At 49.8% G+C, this 12490-nt stretch overlaps 2 long non-coding RNA genes across 2 annotated transcripts; one reads left to right on the forward strand and one right to left on the reverse strand.

Annotated features, from left to right (window-relative positions):
* The first annotated feature begins 4718 nt into the window (after positions 1 to 4718).
* On the forward strand, positions 4719 to 7895 carry LOC125113577 (uncharacterized). The gene is made up of 3 exons (XR_007131499.1): positions 4719 to 4900; positions 5321 to 5412; positions 7783 to 7895. It is a non-coding gene; the product is annotated as an uncharacterized LOC125113577 (long non-coding RNA).
* A 193-nt stretch (positions 7896 to 8088) lies between these two features.
* Positions 8089 to 11665, reverse strand: LOC125113576 (uncharacterized). The gene is made up of 2 exons (XR_007131498.1): positions 10495 to 11665; positions 8089 to 8856 (listed from the first exon to the last, which is right to left on the reverse strand). It is a non-coding gene; the product is annotated as an uncharacterized LOC125113576 (long non-coding RNA).
* Positions 11666 to 12490: the final 825 nt, after the last annotated feature.

The raw sequence follows: 12490 nt of genomic DNA on the forward strand, positions 1-12490 counted from the left end.
TGAATGGATTAAAATACGTGGTTCATATGCACAATGGAATACGACTCAGCCATAAAAAAGAACAAAATAATGCCATTTGCAGCAAGATGGATGCAACTAGAGATTCTCATACTAAGTGAAGTAAGTCAGAAAGAAAAAGACGAATTCCATATGGTCTCACTTATATCTGGAATCTAAACTATGGCTCCAATGAACCTACCTACAGAAGAGAAACAAATTCAGGACGTGGAGAAAAGACTAGTGGTTGCCAAGGGGGAGGGGGAGGGAGTGGGATGGACTGGGAGTTTGGGGTTAGTAGATGCAAACTATTATGTTTAGACTAGATAAATAATGAGCTCCTGCTGTACAGCCCAGGGAACTATATCCAATCACTTGTGACAGAACGTGATAGAAGGTAACGTGAGACAAAGAGAGAATGTGTATATGTGTGTGTGTGTGTGTGTGTGTGTGTGTGCGTGCATATCTGTATAACTGGGTCACTTTGCTGTACAGCAGAAATTGACAGAACATTTCAAATCCACTATAATAATTTTTTTTTGTCTTTTGTCTTTTTAGGGCAGTACCTGTGGCATATGGAGGTTCCCAGGCTAGGGGTTGAATTGCAGCTGTAGCAGCCGGCCTACACCACAGCCACAGCAACACAGGATCCAAGCTACATCTGCAACCTACACCACAGCTCATGGCAATACCGGATCCTCGAGCCACTGAATGAGGCCAGGGGTTGAACCCACATCCTCATGAATACTAGTCGGATTCATTAACCACTGGGCCATGATGGGAACTCCTATAATAAAAATATTTTCATTAAAAAAAAATAAAGGCCAAAAAATAAACAAAAAGAAATGCTTACTTATGATCAACAAATACAGCTAAGCAGAGGTCGACCCATGAATTGGATAAATCAGGGCTGCCCAGGGTCCCTGGAAGCGCCCCCCGTCTTCCACTCAGCTCTCTTCACAAGGAGGGAACCGGCTCTTCTGATAATTACAGCATCACCAATATTCTGTAACATCCAAGTCTAGTGTCTGAGCTGAAGACTGGTGGCTAACGCCCACGGCAGAAGGAAAAAGAAATTATTCGAGTCACAGACTGTGCTCTGCCCTCCAGATCCAGTCCCAGGGTGGCTGCTTAGCCTTGGGACTAAGTCTTTAGAAAATAAGGGCTGTTTGTCTTGCAGCAGCTTTGCTAGTTGGAGTCAGAATCATTAAACTCTTCATCGAGGGCCAGGTGGACGTGTTTGCAAAGAAAGTCTGTATTAGGCAAATCAAGTAGATATTTGATACATAAAGAGCCTTGAAGAAGGAAACAGGATAAAACAAATTAAGTGACTTCGTTCATTCTTTTTTTTTTCTTTTTGTCTTTTTTGCTATTTCTTTGGGCCGCTCCCGCGGCGTAGGGAGGTTCCCAGGCTAGGGGTTGAATCAGAGCTGTAGCCCCCGGCCTACGCCAGAGCCACAGCAACACGGGATCCGAGCCGCGTCTGCAACCTACACCACAGCTCATGGCAAAGCCGGATCGTTAACCCACTGAGCAAGGGCAGGGACCGAACCTGCAACCTCATGGTTCCCAGTAGGATTCGTTAACCACTGGGCCACCACGGGAACTCCTGTTCATTCTTTCCCCTTCCAGATGAAGAGGCTTCTTGGCCTTTGTCATTAAGCCTTTGGCCTTGACACATATCAGAGTAGAAATAATAGTTATGACTGCAAACTTTTGAGGCAATGAAAGAGAGTCTGGCCATCCAGGAGGCGGTGGCTGCAGGTGGACACCACCCTGGCCTTCTGCTCAGCTGCCCCTTCTCTGCTTCCCAGGCTTCCTTTTCTTTCTTTTTCTTTTTCTTTTTTTTTTTTTTTTGTGGAGAGGGCATGTTCAGAAGTATTACTCTGCGTGTGTGCATGTGTGTGCGCGCACGCGCGTGCGCCCAGTTTGTCAAGTGGTGCATGGGCTTTAGGGCAGGACAGAGGTGAGTCAGCATCTCCTCCCTGCCCCTGAGGCCGTCAGCTCCTCCTCACCCTGGATCCTGCATCAGCGTTGCCTTGTGATGCTCGAGGCTCTGGGTCCACCCTCTACCCCCGCACCCTGATTCTGGGGTGGCCCTGAGAACCTAGATTTCTGGCAGTTTCCCAGACGGTGCCCCAGCACAGTCAGAGCTTGGCTCTGTGTACAGACCTACTTACTGCCTGAGCTGTAAGGCGTCAGCAGCTAGCACCTCGCCTGCAAGAGACACAGCATGACTGCTAGGATTTGTGTCTGCTTCCCAGGGCGGCCAGAACAAGGTATTGCAAACTGAGGGGCGTAAATGGTAAGAATCCGCTTCCTTGCAGCTCTGGAGGCCAGAAGTCTGAGATCAAGGGCCTGCTGGGCCGCGCCCCTCCCCGCCGCCGGTTCTTGCCAGAGATGGTTGGTGTGGACTGGCTCGCAGCTGTCTCGCCCCGTGTGGCCTTGTCTTCTGTAAGGACACGAGTTACGGGACAGAGGCCCCCCTCCACGTGACTTCATCTTGACTGCATGGCATCTGCAAAGACCTGTTTCCAAACCAAGCTGCATGCCCAGGTCCTAGAGGTCAGGACTGGCACAGGCATTTGGGCGGGCAGAGGACACAATGTAACCACAACACGCTTCCTGTTCCTGAATCAAGGAACATAGATATGAGTATTTCGAGTTCCCGTAGGGGCTCAGCAGGTTGAGGACGCGATGTTGCCTCTGTGAAGATGCAGGTTGGATCCCTGGCCTCTCTAGGTGGGCGAGCTGTGGTGTAGGCTGCAGAAGGGGCTCAGAGCCAGTGTGGCCGTGGCTGTGGTGTAGGTCTCAGCTGCTGTTCCAATTTGACCCCTCACCTGGAACTTCCATATGCCACAGGTGCAGCCATTGAAAAAAAAAGAAAGAAAGGAAAAAAAATGAGTATTTCGTGTCTTCCACACTTCCTCCCCTCTTCACTCCCCACCCCCACCTTAGAGCATCATGGATGTAGATGAGCCAGAAGACTAACTGAAGTACCAGGTCTCATCTGCTTTCTTCCTGTGGTCACTGGGCTCTTGACAGAACCCACCTTTGGGGAGTTCCTGCCTTGGCTCAGTGGAAACGAATCTGACTAGGATCCATGAGGATGCATGTTCAATACCTGGCCTCGCTCAGTGGGCTATGATCTCTGGTATAGGTTGCAGATGGGGCTCAGATCCTGCATTGCTCTGGCTGTAGTGTAGGCTGGCAGCTATAGTTCTGATTCAACCCCTAGCCTGGGAAGCTCCATATGCCACAGGTGCAGCCTTAAAAAAAGCAAAAAAATTAAAACATTAAAAAAAATAAAAAGAACCCACCTTTGGGCAAGACTGCATCCTCTGGTGAAATGCCACTGCCTCTTCAACTGAGAACCATCACGTCAGGGCAGATAACCAGTTCTGAAGACAACAACCCCATGTACCATGGGGACGTGATACCCAGACATGCTGGACTTTTATTACAAACCAAAGAGATGGTTTTAAAAGCCATTTTAGGGTTTCCAGATGACATCTGATAATGACGCCGTCTCAATATGTATAAACTAAATGGTTCTACTTCGGGTGATAACACAGTTATGATTTTCTGAAAAAGTATAGGATATGCTGCTTTTGTGTTACAATGAAGCTCCATAACCTGGGTACCAGTTGAAGTTCCAGACAAAGACAGATGATAGGGAGAGCAAGAGAGAGGGAGAGAGAGAGGAGAATATTTTTACCCTTCTGTATGATGATTGTCTAATTGCAACAATTCTACTTTTTTAATTGAAATATAGTTGATTTACAATCTTGTGTTCGTTTCAGGTGTACAGCAAATGGATTCAGTTAAGCATATTTTCCCTTATAGGTTATTACAAAATATTAAGTGTTGTTCCCTGCACTATACAGTAAGTCTTTGTTGGTTATCTGTTTTCTATATAGTAGTTTGCATCCGTTAATCCTAACTTCTTAATTTATCCCTCCCTTAGCCCTTCACTGTCTAGTAACCATAAGTTTTTTCGGTCTGTCTGCGGGTCTATTTCTGTTTTGCATATAAGTTCATTGGTATCATTTTTTTATTCCACATGTAAGTAATATCATGTGGTATTTCTCTTTGTCTTTCTGGCTTTACTTCACTTAGTGGGATAATCTCTGGGTCCATCCACGTTGCTCCAAATGGCGTTATTTCGTTCCTTTACGGCTGAGTAATAGCCCATTGTGTATGTACTGCATCTTCTTTACCCAGTCCTCTGCTGATGGACATTTAAGTTGTTTCCTTGTCTTGGCTATGGTGAATTGTGCTGCAATGAACACTGGGGTGCATGTATCTTTTTGAGGTATGGTTTCCTCTTTGCTATGGGAATTATCAGTCTCTCATATGCAAATATATCTGGTGCCTTTCTTTAAGAGAACTTATATATGTGTCTTTCCTCATAAAGACGTGAGCTTCAGGCCCTAAACTGGAAAGCTCTGCTGCCGGGTGAAAGTGAAACGGGGTGTTGGCAATTGTATGTGGCTTCTGGGCCCCACACACTGTCTAGTATCACTCCTTGATATTCTGGCTTGAAAGACAAGTCAGAAAGAATTACATTAAGATGATAATTATAATTGAAGTTTCTCCCTCTCTTCTTGAAATGGAACAGGACCCTGTGGCCCTCTCCCCATGTCCTCTGCCTGCCTTCTGTCTGTAGAAAAAAATTTAGTCAAAGAATAAGTTTATTTAAAGAAGTGAGAAAATATGGGAGCAAAAGAAAACAGTCAAAGGAGACCAAGTCATTCAGCAAAGTCAAGGACTTTTAGTTCCATCTCAAGGGCTATAAACACTATTCCGAGCCACATGCTATGAGCTATCTTGGAGATACTGAGTCTCCCACCAGGTGGAAGAAATAAACTACATCCCGACCAGACTGCAGCTCAAGGAAATGGTAACAAACTGACCCTGGAACTGAAGACTGACTATACTTAAAACAGTAAAGATGGCACTGGACAGACCTCTGCACAGCAAAGTCCGAGGCGACTGTCAGAGCTGATGGTGCTGTTTCTGCATGTGCCCCTTCCCTGTGCCTAGAACAGCTCCTGCCCACTGATTGTCAGTGGGGCAGGGGGGAGGGCGGAGGGATTTGGCCTCTGGACAGGAGTCCACCTTCCCCTAGTTGCTGCATCCGAAGTAAAGCAAACTTTCCTTTCCATCAACCATGCCTGCTTATTGGCCCTAGAGCAGTGAGCTGCCAGACCCCGAGTTTCCTGACATTGGCTTAGCCCAACACAGGGGCCACCTGGCCATCACCTTCTACTTGAGGAAGTATGAAAAGTGAACAATTGACACCTTTCTTCTTCACCTGCAGGAGCCGCAGGACGCCTTTGCAGGATGCAGGATGGAGAGCTTCATCTGCATTGGAAACATGTTTTCAGATTTCAGACGAAGATTTCGGATTCGGTAAGCACCGTGGTGCAAGGACCATGGAAGCTCTCTGAAAGTTTTCAATAGTATTGGTTTAAAATCCAATGGAAGTGCTGGTCTTTTCTTGTGCTTAACAAAAAAAAAAAAAACCCATATTTCACAGTAATGGCCTCACAAGCGTGAAATACTGCCGCCCTTGATTAAATTCTGTAGCCTCTGATTACACAGACCTATAGGAAATATGGCCCCTCACCAGCTGGCAATGGGCAGTTTGTTAATCCAGCTGCCTCTCTACCATCTTCAGTGTATCCAGAGCCCTCTGTCGACTCAAAGCAGATAAATGAGGAACAGGCTGACGACCATATAACACAGAGGTGTCAAGAAAACCCCAAAGAGAAATTCACCTACTTTGCTAATCCTTCTTATATTTCTACTTTACCAAGGTCTTCGTCATTAGGAGAGGCACCAGTTCTTTAATTCACTTTTCATTACAGACTCTTTTGCTCCACCTCAAACTCCCCACCTGGTCACAGGATTCCTGTATCCTTTCAGGAGAAGCTTTAGCTCTTGCTTTGTACAGATTCCACGTGACCCAGATCCATTCGAGTTCCCCCCTTTATTTGAAGCGCTAACCTGAACGGCTGTAAGAAATAACTATCACCAGGGCCATGGGCAAGATGTTACTTAAGGTACAGACCTTACGGTATTAATTTATAATCTTCATACCCACTCATGCCCACAACTTACCCAGTCGAAATATCTACTTAGCTGTACCTATGAAAAGGGAACACGAGAGGTGAAATTTAGTTCTCCCAGTTATGCAGGACATATACACCTGTTCACGAAAGAAGAAAGTAGTTTGATACCCTGTAATGACAGATAGCTTTGAAGTTCCTTGTGGATCATAAGACCCCCTGGTGCTGTCAGATGCTTCTCCTTGGCCTTGTCCCTGATCCTGGTTCAATTTTTTATTCATCTGGCCGATTTCTGCCTAGACCCATTAAATCAACACCTCACACGAGGTGGTAAGGATGGAGCTGCTGCTACAAGGCCAGGCTGGCATCCAGGCTGTCCCCACCCCCAACTGGATACGAGTCCCGAGGCCACAAGATGCATAACCCAATCACGACCAAAAATGCTGAGCACTTTCCTTGAGAGACTAAAGAAAGACGTATTTGAAACCAGCCATTACGATGAATACTGGGAGGTAAAGGACTTCCAGATTGAAAGAAGAAACCAAAGGTGACTCAACCTGAAGCCAGGTCACCGGCCCTCTGCCTTTTTCACTTTTAATCTGCACATTCTGTTTAGTAAAATCAATTGAGAATAGGCTGTAAAATCCGTTGATTTTGGAGAAAAGGGAGGGAAGAATGAAATCCCATGTTTTGCCATTTTCATCCAAGAAAAGGACATGGACTGCCCCCTCCCTTTCTGGTTCCCCCGTCCCATCCCATCCGGGGGAAGGTTATGGCCACACCCTCTGCCACCTAAGTCCCACCCTCAGCCTTCTTTCTCCAAAGGAGACAAACGCAGCTTCCCAGGGTCCCGTGAGCCCTTCATCTGAGAGCATAGGGCCTGTTGCTAATCATCTGACGGATGAAAAGACAGATCACTGAGGTGAATTTCCCACTTAACACACAGCAAGCTTGTCTCCTGCAGGAAATAAGCACGGGAGACTCCTCTTTGCATCCCGGCCCCCAGGCCCTCCCAACCCTGACGGGTTGGCCAGCGAGTGTCCCTGGGCCGCATTTAGGCTGGGTCCCAAGGGGGATGCAAAGGAATCAGCCTGCAGGTTTGTGCATGTGTCACGGGGCGGGAGAGAACAGAGGAAAGAAGGTGTGAGCCCTTAGGGAAAAGCTTTTCCAGGTCCTGAGGGGGCCACCTGGGAGAAATCGGGTGGTTTTCCTACTGTTGGCGTTCCTGCTGTGGTGCAATGGGACTGTCCGGGTCTCTGCAGCGCCGGGACACAGGTTCTCTGCCCGGCCCAGCACAGCGGTTGAAGGATCTGCCGTTGCCACTGTGGGGTAGGTCCCACCTGCAGTGCAGATCGGATCCCTGGCCATGGGGTGGCCAAAAAAGAAAAAGAAAGAAAGAAAAGATAATTATTTCAAAGCGACGTGATTTATAAACTATAAGCTATCACATCAACTTATCATTTGGTTAATTAGTCGAACAGTGAAGCAAAAAGTATATGAAGTGATAAGCGGCACTGGATTTGAACGTGCCTTTGAGGAATGAGCTGGAAAGGAGAGAATCAGGTGGTGGATGCCCCACCTGCTCAGGGCAGCATCTCAATTCCCAGCTTCCCCGTCTTGCTCAATGACAGAGCAGGGCTGGAGAGCAGACCTGCTGGCCCTGAATGGCGCTCTCCTCCCGAGTCACCAAAAACTGATGTGTCCCCTGCAGCCCGTCGAGAACCAGAGTGCTGCCTGGAGTCAGAGAGACAGACGGTGGAGAGGACCAGCACACACCTTCCACCATCCATGACTCTCTAAGCTGCACCCAGGGAGCCAAGAGGCGGCGGGGGGTGGGGGGTGGGGGGCGCAGGGTCACAGTTTGCGCTAAACCGCCGCCATCCGTTCATCATTCCTAGAAATCGCCGGGAAAACAAAAGAACAAAATTGATGAAATAAATAAAGAAGCCGAGTCCCCGGTATTAGAGAGATACATCTTCATACACGAGTCACAAAAATTGATCACCCTTGCAGCAGGCAGTAGACGCAGAACCATTTATTAGCACATATTTTACTGTCTCGTCTTTGCAGGCTTCCCGGGCTGGGAAGGCGTAAAACCTGATGTTGTTTTGATGCCACGGCCTCACATCCTCTCTGGATGCAGATGGGGTAAAAATCAAACACGGATGATGGGGTGTGAGCGGCTGGGCTGTGTGGGGGGCGTGAAAGCCAGCCGTCGAGTCCCGGCGATGTTTTAACGATGAGAAAACTGGGTCAAGGTGGCCACGAAACTGTTGCAAGACTCAAGCTCTCTTTGTTTTCTGAAGCAAACTGTCTGAGCTTTAAAGACAAAGCGTAGTGCAGTATGTATAAGAAGTTAACATATTCTTTTGAATGTTTTCAAAAAGAATATGTTAAGGTCTTCATTTGAATTTTTCACTCCTTGTCTTCTTTAAGTAAGACACTGGGATTCTTGTGAGGATGGCAGTGGGGTGAAACAGCAGAGGTCTATTCTCTTACTGTCCAAGATCAAGGCCTCAGGAAGGCTCCCTCTGAAGCCTGCCCGAGAACCTCTTGCCGCTTTCAGCTTCCAGAAGCCCCAGGCGCCCTGTGCCCCGCCCTTCCTGACCTCGGTCTCCGCTGGGGTCTGCGAGGGGCTCCTCCTTGTTCGTCTGTCTGCACAGGCGCCTCCTTCAGGGCTCATCAGGGCTCGCTCTCCTCCAGCAACGGCCCCTTAACCAGTCACATCAGCAATGACCCCGCTGCCAATGGAGGTCGCCCTCGGGGCCGGGGGGCTTCATCCTGTCTTTTGAGGGGGGAGGACACAGTTCACACCAGGTCCTTAAATCCAAGCAAATCAATGGCGTGATTATGACTGGAAGTTTGATCTCTCTCTGGATTATCCCTGTTCCCTTTCCCGGGTGGAGCAGAAAAGATATCTGGGGGAGATCCCACCATGGCTCAGCGGTAGTGAACCTGACTGGTATCCATGAGGATGCAGGGGTTCGATCCCTGGCCTCGCTCAGTGGGTTAAGAATCCAGGGTTGCTGTGAGCTGTGGTGTAGGTCACAGATGCCGCTCAGATCTGGCGTGGCTATGGCTGTGGCGTAGGCTGGCAGCTGCATCTCTGATTTGACCCCAGCCTGGGAACTTCCATATATGTGACTTGGGAGCAGCCCTAAAAAGACGAAAAGAAAAGAAAGAGAGAAGGAGAGAAGGAGAGAAGGAGAGGAGAGAAAGAGAGAAAGAAAGAGAGAAAGAAAGAAAGAAAAGGCATTTGGGAACAGGAAGAGGGCTGGTGGGCACAGTCCTCATTTACAATATTGAGCAACCACAGGTCAGTCCAAACAGGTCAGCCGGAGCCAAGGACAATGACCCCAATATCATGCAGATTGTATTTTCTTGGGAAAGGAGACCAATAACACCAACAGCCAGTCCATCAGAAAACACGTAGACACGAATTAACAGTGAAGGGCTGGTTCATGGTCAGCTCGAAGCAGAGGAACAGGAGCCTCACGGGATATGGGGAAGGAAGCCTGGGCGTCACCGACTGGGGTCATGGCCCCAGAAGACATGCACGCTCCCGGGAACCCTCAGGCCCTTATCACACTTTACAGATAGAGGATCTTGTGTCCCTTTGACTGCTGTGACGGCCACACTACAACCACTTAGGCATCACACGGTGCGGGGCTCCCTTTAACAGCCCCTCCGCACAGCCCCGGATGCCCAGCCAGGTCGTGCCACATCTAGACTGCAGTCCCGTCCCGCCAGGCCACCTTCTACTGCAGGAGGTGCTCTTGCAGGATTGTACAAAAATCTGAATCTCAGGAAATTCCGAAGTCCACCTTTTTCATCCCACCCCTTTCTTTGGGCCAAGAGTTCCACCCCCCCCCCCCACCCACAGGCTGGGGCGGTGCTGGAGAGAGCTCCGGCTCTGAGACAGCACCTCGTGTGCAAAGAGAGCATCCCCAGGGCTCTCCCTGCCCCTGCTGACCCCAGCACCTTGCGCCAAGTGCTGCCTAAGAGTGGACAGCGCGCTCAGCAGAGATGCTCTGGGTCAGAGAAGACGTGAGAAAGGAAGAAAGCGCTGAAAGACAGCAGCATGCCAGCGGCTGACCCTTCAGAAGCCAACTGACTTGAGACCTTTCTAGCATCCGATGGGAAGGACCCCCAGAAGCAAGGGTCTGCCCCCCCAGCACTGACCACAAGACGGCCCAGCCACCCCCCTCTTTCCCCCTCCCTCCACGCTCCGGCTTCTCGAAGGAGGGGTCATGGTCTCCATGGTGTGGCCAAGTGACCCTGTCACACACAGTTCCCTGTGCCTGCACACAGTAGGGCCCCATGGCCCATCCATTCCAAATACAACAGTTTGCAACCCAAACCCTGAACTGCTTAGAACCACTGGAACGTGGCAGTGAGGATGTCCCCAAAGCCCCAAACCTACCTGAGGTCTCAGCTGTCTTGGGCATCGAACACGATTCCAACCATGAAAAGCTCTTATCTTTGATTCTGGGGAAATATTAATCTCCTCCTCTCATTCCCACGGTGTCTCTGTGTCCCTCCTGGCTTCTCCCTCTGCCTGACCCCTGAGGAGCTGACACCCTCCAAGGAGCGCTTCTCTTCTCCCCTTGCAGACCTGCCTGTGAATCCTGGCAACTCCGGGATGAGCTTCGGGACCTCAGCCAACATAACCTCTTTCCGCTTCCACGTATCAGTTACAACGTGGAGAGGATGCTGTATCTGAGAAGGCCGAGCCTGTGTCCCCAGGGGGAGCACAGAGCAGGCAGGACGATGTGTCGTGGTCTCTCCTGCATCCACGTCTCCCCAAGCGGTGTCTTCGTCCTGAGGTCTTCTCCCACCCTAGCCTTTTACTTCTTCTTCTGTGTTTGTCTTTCCGTGAGGACTGAGGTCCATTCTTATGCGCCAGGGCTTTGGTCTTGTTCTACCCAGCTCCCAGCCCAGAGGGAATGGGAACGCAGTGTCGGCTGATGGTTGTATTTGTCGTCCTTTGCTGTGTAACAAATGACCCCCAAACTGAGCAGCTTGTATCAGTCAGCTGAGGGTATCATAACACAGCACCACGGACTGGAAGTTTATTTATTCTCTCAGGGTTCTGGAAGCCAGAAAGCCGAGATGAGGGTATCAGCAGGTTCACCTCCTCTCGCAGTCTCTCCCGTGGGCCACCTTCTCACGGTCCTCATGCACATTTCTCTCCACGTGCAGCCCTGGTGTCCATCTCGCTCCTCTGGCAAGGGCACCAGTCCTAGCAGATCAGGCCCCCCCCCCCGGACCTCAGTTTTAACCTCAATTACCTCCCTAAAGGCTACATCTCCAAATATAATCACAGTGCAGGATAGGCCTTCAACATTCAGATTTGAGAGGGACCAGATTCGGTCCTTAGCCTTCAGGAGCCTGGCCACCACTCCGTGGGCCCTGTGGCCCAGGCTGTCGCTCAGGCTGCTGTCCAGACGACAGCCAGATCTGCAGTCATCACAACCTCTCTGGAGAGGGGTCTCTTCCAGGCTGACTCAGACGAGAGCTCACGCCCCAGCAGCAGGACCGAGGGCGGCAGTCCCTCTCTGGGTGTTGGCCTGAGGCTGCTCTCGGCCCTTGTCCTTGGCTTCATCAGAGTAAACACTGAGAAGAGACAGGAATAGAAACAGAGGAGAGAAAGGCGCAAAGTCACGCCCCTGTAACCTGACCTCAGGCAGCACTGCTGCCGGATGGCTGACTCCTTAGGACATGGGACAGAGTCCAGCCACCGCAGGGAAGGGGGCCGCAGGGACGTCCATTCAGGGGGCAGAGGGGGCAGTGGTCCAGCATGAAGATGCTGTCTGCCAGTCTACGCTGGGGGCATGGCACACATGAACTCGAGACGCTCACACTGGCACGGTCAGAAGACTTAATGGTAATGCTGATGCCAATAGGAATCGCAAACCAGTCCCAGGTGAAGTGCACACAGTACTTTCATAGGGATTATTCCTACGGAATTGAACTTCTGGCAGGACACACGGTTTCAGAAGCCCCGAGTGACACTGAAAATGGCGGGAAGGTGTGTCCACACAGCACTCACACCTGCCCTCTGGTTCAAGTGGCGCGAGCTTCGTCCCTCACTGCGTCCTGCCTGAGGATGGGCTGTGAGTAGCAGGCTCTTTGGGGAGCTGCTTAGGGAGATGGGGTTCCCTGCAGGCTGCAGACCCCAAAGCCTCCTGCCCCAGGTAAGATTTAAAGTGACAGACACACACTTGTTTAGGGGCCTTCATCAGCGCCCTCTGAGGCCAGGAGGCTAGTCGAGTACAACATAGAGTTATTTTGAGTTATAAAATATTTAACATTTGCTGGGTTTTTTTTTTCATGCAAACTAATTATGTACGAAGCCTTTTATTGCCAAGAACTATATGCTGGTAAAACTAATTAGCTCGACCGTAATTGCCCCTTGT

The sequence above is a fragment of the Phacochoerus africanus genome, chromosome 13 (assembly GCF_016906955.1).
Source record: "Phacochoerus africanus isolate WHEZ1 chromosome 13, ROS_Pafr_v1, whole genome shotgun sequence".
NCBI classification, from domain to species: domain Eukaryota; kingdom Metazoa; phylum Chordata; class Mammalia; order Artiodactyla; family Suidae; genus Phacochoerus; species Phacochoerus africanus.